At 55.6% G+C, this 20,542-nt stretch overlaps 1 pseudogene; it reads right to left on the reverse strand.

The window, feature by feature from the left end:
- Nucleotides 1-16,037: 16,037 nt before the first annotated feature.
- On the reverse strand, nucleotides 16,038-19,794 carry LOC134390190 (ski oncogene-like; annotated as a pseudogene).
- Nucleotides 19,795-20,542: the final 748 nt, after the last annotated feature.

The raw sequence follows: 20,542 nt of genomic DNA on the forward strand, positions 1-20,542 counted from the left end.
CACAAGGACAGACCAACAGCCAGTGGGCTGCAATTTCAATATGTCCAGAGTGAATTCTGAGTAAATGAAGAGGAAATGCAGCCAAATCAACATCAAAATAGGATCTTCAGCTTTCACAGTCAGCAATTCCTAGAATCAGGCAGAACTGAGGCAGCTGCAGGGCTGCTCAAGGGACAGGGCATAACAACACAGGAGGCCACAGGGAGGAGGGCAGAGCCAAGTCGTCCTGCCCCTTGGTCAGCTCCAATGTGGGGGACGCAGGCCCAGGCCAGCATTTCCAGCAGGTGCACCCAGGCAGGCCATCACCTCCTCCACACAGAGGCCTCCTAGACCCTTCAGAATCAACGTCTCCAGGTGAACAGCAATTCCTATGTGTGCCAGACACTTCGCAGGGGCAGCACCAGCCCAGACTGTCATAACTGTGAACCTGCCAGGAGCACCTGCAGCAACGATTCTGACAGAGAACAATGTGGTGCAGCTTGGGACACCTGAGCACCCATAAGGACGCTCGAGCACTTGAGCCCTGAACACTGGCTGAGAACCACGGCCTTGAAAGGCTGCACGGCCCTCGCCTCCTCCTCCTGCTACAAGGGCAAGGCTGCAGCCAGGGAACAGTTCTTCCACCAAAGCAGACGCTGACAGCTCAGCAGGGTGCCCGCAGGAAGATGATAGGCATGCTGTCATGAGGTTTTTTATCTCATGAGATGAGCATCTGGAACACAGAACTTTCTACTCCTGCAATGAGAGCTCCATGGGCAGCACCCTGTACCTAGGTGTCCATGAGCCACCAGAGCTGAACCCCCAGCAAGGCCTTTGCTTACGCTGCCACCCCAGCAGACTCCTCACCATATCCGTCAACATGGATGTCTTCAGACAGGTCTCAGAATCACACAACCTCCTCTGCTCCTGCATGGAGCACAAAGAGCATACCTACACGTGGGCCTCGTGCCAGGTCCGTACGGAGGGGTGCGTGGCCTTGCCTCCCCAGGCCTCTGCAGATACAGTGGACAGGGACATCAGAGGCGGCACACAGACTCACTAGAAAGCATCAGCCAGTTCTTGCCTCCTAGTCCTCTCAAAGTGATGTTTTTTCCTTTGCCTCATACCATTTCTAACTGCTAGCAGTAGGGAGCATGTGGCTAATTTACAAATAAATGCACCTGTGCAGGGAACATGTCCTCAAGAAGAGAAGCGAAGCCCCCGGGGACGCCAGCAGCCTCTGGGACGTGCATGTACATGGGGGGGGGGGGTATTGAGAAAACACATGTGTGTGCTCTGTACACTGTTTCCTCACAGTGCCTCTCTGAGAACAGACCTGGGCTCACATGCTCCTTTACCCCCAATAAGGCCTGGATGGGCCGCTCCCTGGGTGTAAACAAACAAAGGGATACATCAAAATTAAAATAAAAAGATGACTCTCAGGACACCTCTTTAAGGATGACTCCAGACTCCCCAGGCCTTTGGAGCCTCCAGGCTTCTCCCCCATGACACCCACTTTTGTTAAATGTGGTGGCTGGTGTTAGAGATGGTGGTTCCAGCCCAAGTCTGGGTGTTTTGGATTCAGATCACGGAGGCAGTGTGTGGAGTACTATATTCACAAGGCGTGACTCACGTCATAAAATATTGATTCCACATCAGTAATCCTCACTTCCTTTGTGTAATGCTCAAAATTTCCAGCCTTCTGTTGATGAACTGGAACCCCTGGAGGCTCTTCCAGACAAGCTGACACCTGCCTGGCGCTGGTCCAAAGGAAGAGCCCACACCCGAGCTCAGGAGCGGCTGTGGGGATGCCAGCCTGACTCTCTGGAGGACCACATTAGACAGCCATTCACTTCTCCAAGCTCCATCCTCTCTTTGGCTCTGATCACTGAGTCACTTGAGGTTTAAAGTCATGGCTTTGCTTTGAGGTCAGCAGCTCGAGCAGACAAAAGCCCACAGTAGGGAGAAAACACAGAACCATGTGGGGACCCTTCAGGGAATGCCAGATAGGACCACGGGCCCAGGATGATCCCAGAAAGGGGAGTGCAGCCCAGCACCAGGACCTCCGGGACATGGGCAGCCCCCAGCTGCCACAGGCACCAGCTCAGGAGCCCTGTGGGGCCTAAAGGACCCATCAGCTTTGCCAAAGTTGAGCCCCATCGTACAACAACAGCCACTCCAGTCAAGACTTTCCTGCTTTTCTTAGAGCAGCTGGAAATGAACTGAGCTAGTCATTACCTCATAGGACTTCCAAAAATTAAAGGTAGGATAAGGTTTAAAACTGGAAAAGAAAGGAGAGTTTTCAGTCCTCAGTATCTGAAGGAGCCACCATCCACCCCAGTCTGCTTTTCTCCCTCCGACCCCACTCACCCAGATGGGGCCACACAACCCTGCGGGAGGACCTCGGGAGGCCTCGCAGTCAGGTGCGCAAAGCACAGCAAGAGGAGCATGAGTCCCCGCGTGCCTCGGCCTGTCTGGGCACAGACACTGCCAGGGACAGTGAAATGTCAATGGGGCACAACAGCAGGGAGGCCTCCGGAGAAAGGGCCAGATAAGCTGCACTCGCCATGCTGTGCCCACAGCCAAGGAGCAGAGAGGGAGTCCAGCAAAGAGAGGAAGGTGTTCGGTTGTAAATGATCAATGACAATGAGGCCTGGAAAAATGGCCAATGTTCATGTGCAGAAAAATGCCTTGCTGCTCATTTTTCTAGAAAAGCCATCTTGTGCAGGCACAACTTTGTGATGGAGACTTGAGAATCTGTCAGATAAACTGGGCTTTGCCAGTGACATGTGGCACCTCAGCTGCTTGGCACCATAGACACACATGCCGTCCACTTGCCGGTGGGTATCTGCTCATCACACAGCTCTGGCTGAAGGGTGTCCACAAATCTACATACCAGGTCCTGCGGGTCAGGAACAACAACCCACACGGCACTGCCATGAGACGTGAGGGCGCCCGAGGGACTGCAGGGAAAGCTCTGCTCGCTCTCAAAAAAGACACCAGCGAGGACTGACACCAGCAAACAGCCAAAATGACAATTTGGGCATCAAAATAATGACAAGCACAGATCGTACTGGTGATGCTTTAAAAGGAAGGGTCCACAGTGATACCAACCAGCAAGAGGCAGGAGAGGAGAGGAAGCGCTCTACAGCCAAGGAGGAAAACACCACAGTCTCCAAGGCCGAGCCCGGCAGAATCACCAGAGGACCCTGAACCCACAGGGAGCAAGTTCACAGGGTCAGAAACATTACAGGTTCTAAAGTCTTCCTGTGGATTACTCATTAATTACCGAGGGAAAAGGCTCCTGAGGACAAAGCATGGATGCCAGGCGCCTACCCAAAACACCTCGCATGCATCCAACCAAGGACCACTGGGCACAGCCAGGCTGGAGGTGCTCCACACGATGGCCCCTGGTGCCCTTCAAATGTGCCAGCATCGTGAAGGACAAAGGGCAGCTGAGGGACTGCCCAGGTACAACAGGGCTCAGGAGAGTCATCGGCTGCACTGCAAGGCAGGGCTTGGGCAGAAGTAAGCGGTGGAAAAGGACTGGGACAGCAGGCAAGCAGGCTGATGGCTGCAGCCCAGCCACAGGTGGTCATGGGGTCAGCTTCCCAGATATGGTGACCACAATGCCCTAGCTTTTAAGAGATTCACTCAGAAGAATTTGAGAGAAGAACCGAAACATGTTCTCAAAGGATCTGCAAAAAACTACAAGACCTCTCACATGGAGACAGGAAGCCAACATGGCAAGCATCGGCGATGGTGCATCATGGTGAACAGGGCCGCCACGCTGCTTGATTCTCACGTTACCATACATCTGAAGATTTCTCCAAACATCAAGTCCTAACCCAAGGAGAGGCAGCAGGCTTGCACACAGGTTCATTTCTGCTCCCCCATCAGCCATTGACCGCAGCACACCTGGGGTGGCAAGGCACACCTCTGAGTGGACGTCAGGCCCCAGGGACAGCCCCGGTGTAACTCGAGGCTGCCCCAAGCCTGTTTCAGCTTGTACAGGACAATGAGCACCATTAACATCCAAGCTGTGTTTAGCGGTTTCTCTGAAACAAGCAGCCAAAACTCACGCAGACCAAAACAGCATTATGACATTCAACTCCCAAAATTCCAAATTCTCTCAACTGCAACAAACCCTGGCCCACTATAAACAGATCTCAAATTCAAGGTCAACTATCTAGTGCAGTAATGGACAAATACAAAGTGCCTGTGGGCCTGGACAACAGTGGCAGAAGGATGGGAAGGCCCCAGGGAGACTGCAGCTCAGAGTCCATCTACAATGCTGGTGCCATAACCCTTCCCACTGACTCTGTCTCTCCCAAGCTTTCAGCCCCAGCAACAGCAGACGGAATCAGGGGTCTCCAAGCTGGTTCTCCACACACCGCCTTGCTCTCAGTGTAACCCCGAGGACGGGGAAGCGGGCAGCATGGGCACCGCCCATTCTGGCCAAGGTGACTGTCCAGGCCCCAGGTTCCACCCCCCAATCCTCGAGGCCTCATTGCCTGGACAGGGAGCTGGCCTAGCCTGTTGGGCTGCAGGGAAGGGACGTGGCTGTTCCACACAAGGTCCCACAAGCATACTCTACAAGTCTCAGATCCACAGTCACTCACACAACATGCTCACCAACAGCCTCCCGGGAACCAACAGAGTCATACAGCTGAACACATGATGAAAAAGGGCCCTAGCCTACAGGCCCAGGTGACGGAGGCAAGCTAGACCATCAGGGAGATGCCAACACCAACACCAGGCAGCGGCAGTGGGTGGGTAGGGGGGCCAGGGTTGGGGTCACCTCTTTCCCACAGCCAGACTGGACTTGGCCATAGGTCAGTTGTGCACGCCCCAAGCACCTCTGGAGTCCAGGAAGGAGAAAGCGCAGTGCTGGGGCAGGGAGCAGGCCCCGGGGCTCCCCTCTTCCCACTCTCCACAGAATGTCGAGGTCTAGCCAGTGGGTTGTCCCCACTCTGAGTGGCCAGGGAAGGGATGTCCCTCCTGCCTGGCAGCTGCACCCCATGCCAGGGAGACATTTCAAGGAGCTACCAGGACACCAACACCTTGCCTTGGGTAAACGCAGCCCACCTTTGGCAGAGAGATTAAGGAGGAGGAAGGAGTGCAGGCCTCCATGTGGCGAGAAGTCTCACTCTCGGTGAGCCCATCTCTTCCTGAAGAACTTTCTCCAAGTCTGGCAGAAGGCAGACTGAAGAGTGAGAAGTGAAATCAGTACCAGGCCCACCTGGAACCTGAAGCCCTCCTGCCGCCTTTCCCTGGCCCCAGGCTGAGACAGCCATCTGTCCAGGCCCTGCCCTCTCCAGCTGTGCACACGCGCACACGCGCGCGCGCGCACACACACACACACACACAGCTTTGACACAGGCCTCCCCAAGAGGCAAAGGCAGTCCAGGCACAGTGGGCAAGGCAGGGTCTCCAGACCACCAGACTGGACCCCAGGCCCACCAGCACGTTCTCTCTCGTGGCTGTCACAGGCCAGGCACACAGCAGGAGCTCTGAAAGAAAACAGTGTCCACACCCAGGCCTGCTTGTTGCTGTGCTTCAAGGCCACACTTCCACTCAGAGACTCACTCCCACCATGACTCTCACAGCCTCCATCCCAGCAGGCTGCTGTCACCTCTGCATGGGGCAGGAACCCTCTCGCTGAGCACCTGGCAATTCCAGGCACAGTCCCTGCCCAGCACAGGGGGACAGAAAACTCACAGGCAGCCCTGGGCACTATCATGTGCAGGGTCTCCTCTTATGAAGAAGATTCTGGCACCAAGACGTTTCTGCCTCCCAACATACCACAGCAGAGACCTGCGGGCAGCCCACCAGTAACAGAGAGCAGCCAAACCAGGTACGTTCAGCAGATGCACCAGGAGAAGGTCACTTACAACAGTGGAGACACTCACTTATGACAGTGAGAAGCGATGAATGCCCAGAACAGAGAGAACTACAACCAAAAAAATGGATCCACATAGCCCAATTCAAAATGGGCAAAGGACTTGGACAGAGCTCCCAAAGAAGACACACAGATGGCCCATGAGCACATGGAAAGATGCTCAACAGGGAAATGCATATCAAAGCCACAGGGAGACACCACCTCATACCCACAGGATAGCTACCATCAGGAAGACAGAAGATAACGACATGGGCAGGACGTGGAGGAGTGAGAGCCCCGTGCACGGCTGGCAGGAGTGCAAAACAGAGTGCCGCTGCAGAAAACGGTCTGGCAGTTTCTCAAAAAGTTAAAAATAGAACTACCACATTATCCAGCAATTCACTTCTGGGTCTATACTCAAAAGAACTGAAAGCAGGGTCTCAAGGAGCTATTTGCGCACCCGTGCTCTCAGGAGCATAGTCACAGCAGCTACAACATGGAAGCGGCCCAGTGTCCACCCACAGATGAGTGGGTAAGCAAGATGTGCACCACACATACAACGGAATTATTATTCAGACTCAAAAAAGGAGGAAATTCTGACACATGCTACAACACGGGTGAATCTTGAGGATGCTATGCTCAGTGAAATAAGCCAGAAACAAAGCAACAAGTACTATTTGATACTACTCATGTGAGGTCCCAAGAGGAGTCAAATCCACAGAGACTGACAGCAGAAAGAGGTTGCCAGGACTCGGGGAGGGAGACAGGGAGCTGTTGTTCAATGCAGTCGGAGATCGTGTTTGGGAAGACGAAGAGTTCTGGAGATGGATGGCAGTGATGGTTGCACAGCAGAGTGAATGTGCTTAATGCCACTGAAGTGTATTTAAAAATGGTTAAAATGGTAAATTTTACGTTATGTCTATTTTGCCACAACAACAACAACAAAATAACATGCACAAGGCAAACTACAGAAAAGAGCACTAAAAATAACAAAATGGTCGATCCCACTAGAAAGCAAAGAAATACAACTCAATGTGACTTTCCACCTGCCAAACTAACAAAGCTATTCTAAATAACAGGACCTTAAGGAGGTGGGAAAATGGGTAGTTTCTTTACAGTTCTGTGGGTGTGTAAATTGGCACACCATTTAGAAAAAAGTTTTGGTAATACGTAAAACTGACAGTCTTTGAAATGGCCCTGCCTCTTGGGGACCTCAGGGCCTATTATATAAGTGATCAGAATGTGCACAAAGACTTAAGCACAAACGTGGTCAACCCACATGATTTAAGATGCAAAAGAAATCCATCCAGGCGTAAGTTGTGTCTGTGTAAGTGCGCGTCCAACGTAAACAAACAGAAGGGTGACAAGCGGGCATCCCTCTGACCTGCCAGATCTGCAAGAAACTCACCATGCCCGGTGTCACATGACAAAGGGGAAGGCAGGACAGGGACATTTCCGAAGACAGCCTGGTGTGATCTACACACCCTCTGATCAAGCCATTTTACTCCTAGTCCCATGGTCCACATACACATGCAGCTCATGCACATGCATGCACCAAGATGTACCCAACAACCCTCTACACACTTATACTGAGCCACCCACACTGGATGCCCAAATGTCCACCTACACAAGAACAGGGATGCAGCAAAGCCACACAGCAATGACAGGGATCCAGCCAGACTGATGACAGCGCCGAGTAAGAGGGCCCTGCACAGACAAGCACCAAAGACTAGGGATCCTGGGACACAGCTTGGCGACCACCCTGCTGCCCCACAGGGCAGACACAGGGAAGGGAGGCTCCTGGGATGGAGATCCTGCAGGGGCACAGGAAGACAGAAACAGGGGTATGCTGCCTCTCTTAACAGGGCAGGGACAAAGCAGCTGATCTGCAGAGTACATGACATTTCCTGCTGGTGCGTGTTGCATAAGGAAGCTCCTATGGTGCACGTTTGTTAAGACAAGCCCTGAAGCACCACTTACAGTAACAAAAAATAGCATATGCCCTAGACACTAGAGAAACTCCAGAACCCTCAACACCAGCAAACACTCAGAAATACCATGTGGACAGCCAAAGGCAGCACCCAGCGCCACTGATACCCCAAAAGACAGGAAGCAGGAAGGACAGGCACAGAACAGCATGCCGCATCCACCTGCAGTAACCAAGAACAACATCACCCGTGCTGCATCTCCGTTTTTCTCTCATGGCCTTCTGTACCACTTGAATGCTGTCATCATGTGCTATTTTCGCTTATCTCCTGAAGAAAGAACAATATTCCTATAGAAAACCTAGCAAGAGAGGAAAGTACTTTCAATATTGCACTCAGGGGAAAGGCAGACTGTAAAATGGGGTAAGTAAGGGAAAACCCAGTCAAGAAAAACACTTCCAGTCAGTGTGGTGGAGATTAAGGTGAGGGCAGTACCACAGGGACTGGCCACTCTACTCTGCCCTTTTCTCTACCATTTGAGGATCCTTCAGCGAACCATGTGCCAACTGCTTTTCTGATGACACGTGTACAGGGAAAAGCTCATACATTTACAAGGGCTCACCACTTCCACTTCCAGAGAACCTGGTGGGTGCTGGTGGCTGCGCTGATGGGCACACCTGGTCCCAACACCAGGCGAGGAGGCTGTCCCTCCACAAGGGGGAGAATCTGGCTCCAAGGCCAGCAGATCTGATGACCATACTCTGCCCTCTCCCACCCCTGCTGCCTCTCAACAGGAAAAAATGTCACCTCTGCCATGTTCAGGACAGCACTTGGGACTGTCCATACAAGCCCATCACAGCACCACACACAAACACACACACACACACACACACACACACACACACACACACACACACACACAGAGGCAGACAAGCACATAGGCACACACATAAACGTGTGAATGAAGACATGCATGCACGTAGAAGTGTGCACACAGACACATGCGCACAGATGTGCGCACACAGACACAAGTACACACATACATAGACATGCACACAGACACATGTGCACACAAATGCATGTGAATGCAGGCACACGTGCACACAGACATAGGTACACACATATGTACACAGGCAGACATGCACACAGACACACACATGCACAAAAGCACTAGTGAATGCATGCACAGAGAAGTGCACACTGACACAAGTACACACACAGGCAGATGCACACACACAGACACACAAGCACACATATGAATGCAGACATACATGCACACAGATATGTGCAAACAAGTACACGCACATATACACAGGCAGACACACACAGACATGCACACACATACACACGCAAACATGAATGCAGACATACATGCATACAGACATGTACACACAGATATGTTCACACAGATAAAAGTACACGCATACATGCACAGGCAAGTACTCACAGACATGCACACGGACACACATGCAAACACACACACAAAGACACACACAGACATGCACACAGATGCAAACACAGTAGATCCGTCAACCACACGCGATGTTGTCCCTGGATTCTGAAAAGCAGTAGCACAGACCCTTTCTGAGACAGGAGGGACCTGAACGCAGGCTGTCGCTAAGGAATTCCACTCATGTTGTCTGGCATCTTAATGGTGTCATGGTTATGAATTTTTCTAATTCCATATCCATTAACATAGATATTAAAACACTTAAATATGAAATCAGATGATGCCTGGGATTTGCTTTAAAAACCTAGACCCTTTGCAAAAAAAAAAAAAAAAAAAAGGAGGAAGACAGATGAAACAAATTAGTAAGAGTGCTGATAACTGTGGAACTGGGTACATGGGGTGCACTAAGCTAGTCTCTCTACTTTGGGGTAAGCTTGAAATCTTCCACATAAAACTGTTTTTATATAAGTGCACGGACAAGTTTAAGACCCACAGTCACAAAGACAGTGAAAGGAAACGTTCCCTACCGGCCCGTGGGGAAGTGCGGGGAGTGGAGAGGGACCTGGCTAGCCCTGCCTCTCCAGACTCACGGCCTCCTGGTCTTCTGCTCCCATGAGCTTTGAAGTCTCAGCAGAAAACAGAGAGGCCAAGTGTGCAGCACAGCCACAGAGCTCCGCAAAGCCCTCCTGAGGCCCTGCGTGGGACCCTGGGGTGGCCAGGCACCACAGGGTCCAGACCATAAGGCCTCACTGCAGCCCCAGGCGCCGAGGCCAGGGCAGGGCCGCCCTTGCTGGAGGGCAGGAAGGGAGCTGTGGTGGCAGGGCTGGCACACACACGTGGGCAGCCTCCACCCTGGCTTCAAACATTTCCAGGGAAATAGTTGTGGTTCACTCCTGCCTTTTACCTGACCATGGAAACAAGATGGCACACTCCTCCCCCATGATGCAGAGTCTCACTGCGGCTCCTCAGGTGGGTTACAGCTGCGGGGGGGGGCCGTCAGGGCAGCCTCGCATCCCACAGCCCAAGTGCACTTTTACTACTGAGCAGTCCCTTCAGGCTGAAGAGAGCTTCACATCTTAAAATCCACTTGGTTTCTTTTACTGTGGATCTCAGCAGCCCAGGAAGCCCTGCCTGGGGGACCAGCCCGTGAGTTCAGCCCTGCAGCCACCACCTATACATCAGCCTAGGCAGGTGAGCCAAGCGGCCACCCACCTCCAGCTCTTCACCTGCCATTTGCTTTTGAAAATTTAGTGTCGCAAACACATTCCCATCTAGCCAGCCAAGCCAACCAAGGCCACATTTCTCGAGGCTATTCGGAAAGGCGCAGATGGGACCTCCCCCCAGGACATGAGCACGCTCTGGGTGCAGCCCCTCCCCCACTGCGCCAGGACCTTGCTCGCTTGCCCTCCCTCCCTCACTCCCTCCATCCACTTCTCCTCCTGTGCGTTACACACCCCCATGGCCATTTCACCCTCCCAAAGGCCGAGATCCCAGAAGCCTGGGCCGGACAAACAGGACGGAACTCCAGAAACAGCCGTCCACTTCATGGGGCTATCCTGCTGGGTCCTAGGCCTCTTTCCTATGCCCCAGGGGAGCATGCCTCATAGAGAAAAGGAGGGCACAGGACATCACAGACATGCCTGAGAGAAAACAGATCCAGTCCTCATTCAGAGCTGAGTAAGTCACCAAATAAATCACAACTCAAATAAAAATGTTGAAATTGTTAAAAACTTGTCTATACCAGAGACATCAAGCTTAATCAGGCAAGTAAACATGGGACACTAAAAATCATACAGGACCCCCTGCCCCACACAGGAGACAACTTTAAGAACAAGCAAATTAAAGCATATTCTGAATCCAGCTGAAATAACAATTTGCACCAACCTCCTGTTCACACTGGGACATCCTGGCAGAGAGGGCAGGGGCCCAGCCAGTGGTTGAAAAGGGCACCAGTGGGCAGAGCCTGGACACAGGCAGGTCTTACCCAACCCCAGTGCTGTGGAAACTGCCTCTGGTTCAAGGCAACGGGGACAAAGGCTCTCGGTGATCAGGAAAGGAAATTCGAGATCAGGAATTCTCGCCTCTCAAAAACTAAACCGTGAACCCCCAAGACAGTGCAAACAAACATCCAGCCACAACAGCAGGCCTCAGGGACGCCAGAGGTGTGCCCGTGCCCACCCGTGTAGGTCCCCCAGCCTGACATCTGTGACTGCTGGCCCTCAGGGGCCCCACCTTCCTGACTCCTCTGCAGGTCTTCCGACCCTGGGGCAAGGCACTGCCAGTAGCTGCCCAGATCCAACCTGGGAGGAAAGTTCTGCATGTTCTCCATGCAGGGAGCCCAAGACCCCCACCAGCAAGCCCCCCCACCAGCCTGTGCACGGCAAAACACAGATCGCAGCTGAACTCACAGAGCCACCACAAGGCAGCCCATCGGGCTCACCTTGTTTTCATAGTTCAAAAAGCTTTATAAATTGAGACAAAATCCACGAGGGTCAGGCAGCTAGGCAACACTTTTTGCATACAAGAATGTTTTTTTTTAAAAAAAATCACAGTTTTGATAGTTCTGCAAAAAAACACTTAGGAAATTTACAACAAAACTGTCAAGTAATTAAGGCAAGGCACTTCACACATGAACTGAAACTGCTAATTAAAATCCCCTCGCTTAATTGACTACATTTGCATATCATTCAACTTGGGAGTATAATTTTTTTAACGGTTTGGGCAACATAGGTTGTAACTCCAAGAAGGGGAGGCAGCAGGTGAGGCAGAGTAAAGATGGGGCCAACAGTGCCTCAGGCCCTAGGCAACGGCCCTGGGTCCCCACCTCCCAAGTGTCCAGTTACACCAGGATGGAGGTCCTGGGCATCTTCCACCCAGGCCCCCTCCCCAGAAAGGCTGATTAGCCTGCGGCGGGCTCTGCAAAACCCCCACCCCCACCCAGGTACACAGAATGCCCCAGCAGGGCACACCTTTGGAGGGAGAGACGAAGGGGAGACAGCAGGACCCCCTGCAGCCTCTTTGGCACAGAGACCTTGATGCAGCCCCGAATTCTGACAACACAGGTTCCAGGCGTGACCCTCTTTTGGTTACTGCCGGTCCGGGGGGATGCATGGAAACAAGCACAAGGGGCTTCAGGAAATGCACAAACTCTGCACCACATGTGGTCGCGTGTGCTACCCACAGCTTGTGCAGGGGGCCAGGCTGCCCCCACCCTGTCCGGCACACTCCCCCTCACACTCAAGCCAGGGGTCAGAGTCCAGACCCAATGCTCACCTTCAACAAACAAGCATGAGTCCCTCACCCTGGCACCCTGGCTCTCGCCACTTCTGAAGAGGGGAGCTGTGGGGCTGGACACGCCACAGACCAAGGAGCACCACCCTTGGGTGTCAGGGATGGGCAGGGAAGGGGGAGCCCAGGGGCACAACCAGTGCTGGGGCACAGGAGGTGGGCAGGGCCACGAACCTGTCAGGGTGGCACAGAGAAAAGCATGTCCAGGACACAGAGGCCCAACACGATCCAGTCAGCTGGGACCCACCACAACTGTTAGAGCCAGAGAGCCGAGGGTGGACTGTGAGTGGCAGGGCAGCGACGGTGCCAGCCCACTGCCATGCTGAGGAGCCTCAGGCCATGGGATCACTGACAAGAGTGCAAGAACAAACTGCTGTCCGAGAAAGGCTCAGGCTCTCTGGATGAGAAGGATCAGGTGCAATTCCTTGCAAGCTTCCCAGGCCAAGCCGCCCTGACTCTGCAGCAGCCCCACCAGGAAGCCCCAGCACATTGCGCCACACAGAGAAGCCCCTGACCCCAGCACACACGGGGTGCCCACCGGGAAAGTCGCACCCACGACATAATAAAAGTCAGCCTCCCGATGCCACGTGACTCATTAAATAACTCATTCCACGCAGGGTAGGACATGCTGCAGGTTACAGGTGCCAGGTGCCACCAAGTACCCTGAGGGTGTGAACGGCATGGGTGCTGCATCCACCCTGGGCCTTCTCCTAGGTTTTACTACTGTCACCCACAAGTCTCACGAAAAATTCACACCCAAGTCTTGGTCCTTCATTTCAGTAAGTAAGCAGATGCAAGTGGTGATGAGCCTGGAGCTGGGGGACCCCCAGACCCCATTCCCCCAGCGAGGCCTCCTGGAAAAGCATCAGGTACCGTACAGTGCAACAAACAAACAGGCTCCGGAAAGCAGAGCTCTTCGGGAACTGTCTCCATATTCACAAAAAAGCAGCACTAAGAGCTATCGCTTACTACGCCCCTGCCCCCAGGACGTGCCAAGTGCTTCCTGAGGGTGACCTGAGTTACCCACAACAGAGAGCAAGGAGAAAGGTGGCCAGAGCAGCACCCAGTCACCAGACGAGGAACCAAGCTGCCCTGAGGCCAGGTGCAAAGGTAGGGGTAGACCTCGGCCAGGCTTACACAGGCAATAAAGTGTCCCCAGGGACATGACAGGTGATGGCCAGGGTGGGAAGGAGCCCCCACCTGACAACTACCCCCAGCAGCAGTTGGGAGGGAGGTGTGAAGGTGAAAACCTAGGCCTGTCTCTGGTCGGTCCCCAGCTCCACAAGCCCTAGTGCCGAGAGGATGAGGAAGAGCGGGACATTCTTCTTTCTCAGCTGTCCCAGATCTTAAGGAAATAACTCAGCCTCTGTATTTTGACTCAAAACAAAGAAACTTTTAAAAAACATTTCACTTGAAACTTGCATAATCCTTCTAGTGGAGAAATCCTCCCTAAACTTTTGCAATCCTTAGAAAGAGACACATTGCCGCAGAAAGCCCAGCCGCCAGGCTACAGACACCTCCTTCCAGATGGCCAGGGTGCAGGCCCCGGACCTGCTGCCACCTCCCCCCAGGCCCCCCTGGGCGCAGGGCTCAACCTGGGCTGGGGCTGCCCCCCACGCCCGGCTCCAGGGTGGGGCTCGGCTTACATTTTACCCAAAATTCCTCACGCGCCATACCCTGTGTGTCTCACTGACGTTTCAGACAGACATTACACAAACTGGCTTCAGGGAGGTGGAAAAACAGACGCCGCACAGTCAGCGACCTTACTCTCCAAAGCCCCATGCTGACTGTGGCACCCAAGGAGCAGCAGGGGAGCTACTCAGTGATCTTGCTGACCCCAGAAGGCAAGGCACCCAGCCCAGCTCCCAGGGGATCCTGGAAACCAGCAGGACAGACAGTCAGATGGATGGGGCAATGGACCGTGCCCAGAGAACGAGCTGTGTGAGGCTCTGCACCCAGCAGAGGCCAGCGAAGGGCACAGGCGGGACAGGCAGGGCCCCCAGCTCCCCTCACTGCAGGACTGGCTCTGGCCACAGGAAGAAGCCAGAGCTGGCTCTCAGGCTGCCGTTTCCCCCGTCTGGAAAGACCCTACCAGCCTTCGTGCTGCAGCCCTTGCCCTGGTGATCAGACCAGACCCGCGGACCCCATCCTTGTGCACGGGCGGGGGCTCGTTCAGGAGCCAGACTGCAGAGCATCGCCGAGAAGACAGCCTGCCGTCTGAGCCAAGCATCGGAAGCTGGGAAATCAGCGCTGCACCCCACGAAAACCTGCAGCAAAACACCCTCACAGTAAATACACTTCTCCAAAAGGAGGCCAGAGGCAAAGGGACAGCCCACCCTCTGAAGCACCCCCCAGACCTGAGGATGTCCGCCACTGCACCAAAGAGGGGTCCTGGAATAAGCAGGCCATTTCCAGCATTCCCAGTTCCCAGTACCACCGCTTCCTGTAGGAATTTCAGCTTAAAAGAGCAAAGTACAACTTACTCAGAGTGGGCTCCTGCGTCCAGAACCCTTTCCTGGCCTCTGTACCTAAAAGATTCAGTCATTCAATGCTCTCTTCAAGACTCAATGCTCACTGAGGCTAGCCAGAAAAAGTTACCAATTGTCAGGAACTCAGACAATCCACACCGCCATGCCTGCCGCGCACGGGTCCATGCACCACGGACTGACATTGGTCACACATACGAGCAATTCAAACAAAGACCCCTCGAAGACCTCAGGCGTCTGGAGACAGAGGTGAAATAATGTAACAACAGATATTCTTCACTCACGAGGACATTCAAAACCACACACAGTAGTTAGGAGCCTGTTTGTCAAACACAGAAGCGGTGGAGACTGCTCTGGCCGAGGGAGGCACCGTGCCACCTTGTCGTCAGCCTGAAAGGAAGTGCTTGGCTACCCAGCGAGACGCTCTGTGGGACAAGAAGCCATGTCCCAGGCAGCGGGCCAAGCGGCAGCTCAAACTGCCACCATTTGTCTACTTTTCTGACTGACAGCAATCTATGCCAATGAAAAGATTTAGTCCAATTTCCTGCAACACCCATCAGACAACCCAAGAGAAAGGGACAGAGTTGACCAGGCCAAAGAAAAGGGAAGGATGGAGAGGTAAAGGCTCCTGTCTCTTTGCCATGTGTTCCAAGCAGCAATGACCCGTACAGACCCCACCTCTGACACTCAACACGTTAAACACCCAAGATCAATAAAACATTAGTCCCCAGATTACACATGAGGAAACTGAAACACAGAGAAGCTAGGCAACTCGCTCAAGGTCACACAGCAAGGGACAGAGTGGAGATGTGAGACCAACACCCCAGGTTCCAGAGCTGGGCTGGCTCACTGCAGATAGCCCCCAATGACAACAGCCATAGGAATCTCTAAGAGGTGACTTACGGCACTCCCAGGTAGTGCACATGGTCATCCAAGCTACACCAGCAGGAAGCCGGGACATCAGTGAACACTTCCTCTGAGCCCCCTATGACATTAGGGAGACACGACCAAGGAAGACTGCCAACCCCTCACACTGTCACAGCACCACTGACATGCCAGGACTTGGGCACAGCCTCCTGCCTGCACAGGGCCTCCCCAGGGCTCAAAGCTGGAGCCCTGCCTCCCACCCAGTTCCACACTGGGATGACCACAGGAACCACGACTGCACCACAACCAGGCCTGCCCGCAAAGCAGGGTGGGCAGAGGTAATCAGAGTTCCAGAGAAACTGGGAAAATCACCGAGTCCACCCTAGCAGGAGACCCAGCCCACACCTCGCCTCACACAAACAACCAGAAGGCTCACTCCCACTCAGCAGAGCCCAAAGGCCTGCTGGAAGCAGCGTCCCCTGCAAAGAGAGTTCCAGGACGTTTTTTGTTCCTTCTGCCCTCATCCTCCATAGATCAAAAATATTAAAATAAGCTACAAAAGAAGTGAAGAAATCAAAACATATCCCATTAAGCTGTCAAGAGGCAACTAGGAGGGCCCAAAGGAGATCAGCAGTGGGGCTATGGGTGGGGCTCGGGGGGTTCTCCCAGGCCACTCCTCCTAGGACCAGTGGGGTCTGGGCAGCCATGGGTCCACACCCACCTTGAGAGAGCCACCCCCTTTTCACGTGATGCCCCTGGCATTTACAGAGACAAGCACACTGCTGTAGAGGGAGATTTAAAGGGGACCACGCAGCTCAGAACTCCCAATGGCATGGTCACTGAGCAAGGGGAGCCCAGCCGCTGCACCATCGAGAACTTAAAGAGAGGCGAGGCTGGGAGCCCGAGCACCCCACAAGGAGTGGACAGTGGCCGTCTGGTCCCTCCTCAGGAAAGCACGCAGGACCTGGCAAATGTGCAGGGACCCAGTCCACGCCACCATTGTGAGGGCAGGGCTGGGACTGCCACTCAGGCATCGACACCCCACTCACTCACACTCACCACTCAGGGAATGTCTTTTTAATCAGTAAACTGGATTTCAAAGCCGTGCTAGAGAAGGCACTGAGAGAGAAAGGCCTCTCCAAACCATCTGCCAAGGTGACCCAAGTGGAGGCCTGGTCTGTCTCTAGGACCATAGCTTGGGGACGTCCTACCTTCCCCTCAAGGGGCACCTGGGCCGCAAGCTCTGGCCAGGCCTACCCTGAGCCGGAGGACCCCTCACCCAGAATCACAGGGCCTGCTGCAAGGGAAGGAGAGGCCAGTCCTGGGCTCCACTCTACAGCAGCTATGACAAAAAGGCTCTGCTGGCCACTCCACCGGGCCCCTGCAAAGCCCAGGAAGACAAAAAGACCACAAACACACACATGACCCAAACTCGGACAAAAACAAAACACACCCTGCTCAGACAAGATCCCCTGTTCAACACGCTGGAGATCGGTAACATGAACGTTTCCCAGCAGCTCGGGCCTCGCCGACGACCAGTGCCACGGTCCGCCCGGGCTCCTCACCACAGTCCCTGGGGAGCACACTGGCTTCCTCTGGCCACAGGAGTTGGCGAGGGTGTGGGCACCCCAAACAGAAAGGCCCTCGGCTCACTGGGAGCACCCATCATGTCCACGCACAACCACCTCCCCACCTGAAAGAAATGGCCACCAGTATCCTCACCCATCCCCCATGGGTCTGCACACAGTGGCCACTGGGGAACTGGCCTAGCCCAGGACAGAAACACCACTGCACACACACAGATGCACACACGCATGCAGCCCCCTCCAAGCAGAGGCGACAGTCCCTCACTTCTGCAGCCCCTCCTCCCACAGCTCTGACACTCCACTGGAGGGGTGCCCAGAGAAAACCAGGCTGGAGCATCTATTCACAGATTTAGAAAAAAAAAGTTTGATGCAATAGCTGAATTAATCAGGCCTCCCCAAAATAGCTGAGCCAATGCAGCACTGTGTGTGTGCAATTTAATAAACCTAGACGTGTAAAAGAAAAGTTACAAATACTTTGGGGGAGCGTGCAACAGAAAGTCCCTGAGGACCCCCAGTGACCGGTTTCAGCATCTAGTGGGCCACAAGCTGTCCAAGCCGGATCCCATAGATCCTCCACCTGGCAAACAACAGAGCCATGGCCAGGACCCTTCCACTTGGCGCCCTTTTGCATTTCAGAAAGGCAGCGAAGGAAACGATTTGGGCAAGTCCAAAACCAATCGCAGGCGCCAGTAACTCCAACACTGCCCGCTGATCAGGCCCCAAGCTGGGAGCCCAGTGGCCCTCGCCCTCGACTCTGCCCAGGGACTCTGGGACTTGCTCCCTGGCAGGCCCAGGGCTGGAGTCACCAAGTCTCGGCCCCCTGGCCCTGCAGCCCGGACACCTGGCTTCATTTTTGTGTCTGTGTCCCAAGACTTCAAGGCACAAACAGGGAAACCCAGCACCGCCTTGCCAAAACTGTCTCCTGGGGACCAAGGGCAGGCACCCCTCTGTCTGCAATCTGGGAGCCTTCTGGGGTGAGGGAGCAACCTTCACCCCAACCCATCTGGACACCCCAAAGAAGGCCTGGGCTGTGGCTCGAGGCCTGGGTGGGTCCAGCCAGATCGAATTTGCTGAGTATGGGGCAGGCTTCTCTCTCAAGCACCCTCCCGGCCTATCCAAGCAATGGCTGTGGGCCTCAGAGGGGCTTTTCCACCCACCAGGCCAGGCCTCCAGCCCCTACGCAGGCTTGTCATGGTGGTCAGGCAAGAGGGCCTTCCAACCAGGCCATCTGGCCCTGTTGATGGGGACACTGGTGCTGCCCTGAATCTCCTTAAAACAAAACAAAACCCTAAGACGTGGGGTAAGGCAGTAAGTAACACAGGTGCCAGCCTTGGGAGACTGGAGCCCCTGGCGCAGGAGGGCCCCCCACACCGGGTGTGGCCTGCCCAGCTCCCAGGCCTGGGAACACTCACCCGGGGCACCCTCCGCTTGTACTTGTTGCCATAGTCGAACTTCTCCTTCACGTCGTCCAGGCAGCGGCCCAGACGAGCCTGCTCCTCCTTCCCCGTGTAGTCCTGGCTCAGCAGGAGGTAGGCTCGCCACTTGGCCAAGTCGAAGCCCCAGTGGCAGGTCCGGTTCTCCAAGGCTTGTGCGAGTGCACCACGAACTTGTGCGGCGGGTACACGAGGCGGCAGTCGAGGCACTGAATGCAGGCGGCGCTTGGGCTGCTGGTGCACGCACCAGCAGCCCCTTGCACTTGCCGAAGCACTCATGGTATACGCGGACGCTGCGCTCGCTGAGCTCCAGGCCCAGAGCCAGGCTGGCGGCCAGCTCCTTCTTGCAGGGCAGCGGGTAGGCGCCAATGTAGAGCAGCGCGTTGCACAGGCGCTCAGCGTCCGTCTTGGTGATGAGCCCGCAGGAGGGCGCTGAGAAGAGCAATGACTTTGAGGATCTCCAGCTGGTCAGCCGTACAGCGCGAGCAGTACATGTGCAGCTCATCGCACACCGAGTTGATCTGCAATGAGAAGTCGCGCAGCACAGAGTTGAGCATCTGCAGCAGGCACAGGCACTTCTCTCCGCCCACCACAAAGCACGAGATGGTCTCGCCCTCCAGCATGGTCTCGCAGCGCTCGGTGGAGCGGTTGGACGGCATGAAAAAGGGCCCGGGCAGCACGGGCGGCGGCGGCTGGATTGCGGGCAGGTGCAGCACGGGCGGCGGCTCGGCGGCCGCCTCCTTGGCGCTCTCCTTCTTGTAGGCCTCCTGGGCACAGCGCGCCGAGAAGGCAGCCGAGCCGCCCAGCGAGCTCATGGAGCTTAGGAGGAACTGCTCCACCGTCTTCTGCACCCCCGGGTGCGGTTGGAAGCCGCCGCGACCGCCCGCCGCCGCCTCCATGGTGCGCTCCGGTTCCCGGGGCCGCTCCTGCTCCCGCGTGCCACGCCCCCCGGCGGCGCCCGCGACCCCGATCCTAGCCGCCTCCCGCCGCCGGCTTCCGGCCGATCAGGGTCGTGCCCTCAGCCTCGCCCGGGGGCGCGAAGGGGAAGGCGGGCGGGGCGAAAGGGTCCCGCCGCTGGAGCCCGCCGCCGCCCGAGCCGGCCCCACATCCACACGCCCCTCGCCGCGCCTGCCACCGGCGCCGCCCGGACCCCGCGCGCCCCCCGCGCTCTAGACGCGGGACATGACCCTGCGCGCGCCGCCAACGGCCAACGCCAACGGTCGCGGGCCTGGGACTCGCGGTGGAGGGGGTGCCGCGCAGGTGCCGGCGCCGCGAGGCGCGAATCTCCCCGGTGGCCGAGGCCGAGCGGTCCGGGAGGAGCGAGGGCGCGGGCGCGGGGCCGCCGCCGCCGCCGCCGCCCCGCTCCTCCCACCGCGCGGCGCCCGCCCGGCTCGTCCCGGCGGCTCTGGCCGGCCGCGGTCGCTCCCGCCAGCTCCGCGCCCGCCCGCCCGCGCAGCTTCCGGAGCGGCGGAAGCGCCTCTGGCCCGCGGCCCTCAGAGCTCGGCGGCGGCGCGGGGCTCGGTGCGCTCGGCGTACATCCTCCCGGCGGCTCGCTCCGGCGGACTGAGCGCCCGGCGCTGAGCTCACGCCGCCGCCGCCCGGTGCCTGAGCCGTTTGTTGCCGCGCGTCCGCCTCAGCCAAGCGCCG

Source organism: Cynocephalus volans, chromosome 11 (assembly GCF_027409185.1).
Source record: "Cynocephalus volans isolate mCynVol1 chromosome 11, mCynVol1.pri, whole genome shotgun sequence".
Taxonomy (NCBI): domain Eukaryota; kingdom Metazoa; phylum Chordata; class Mammalia; order Dermoptera; family Cynocephalidae; genus Cynocephalus; species Cynocephalus volans.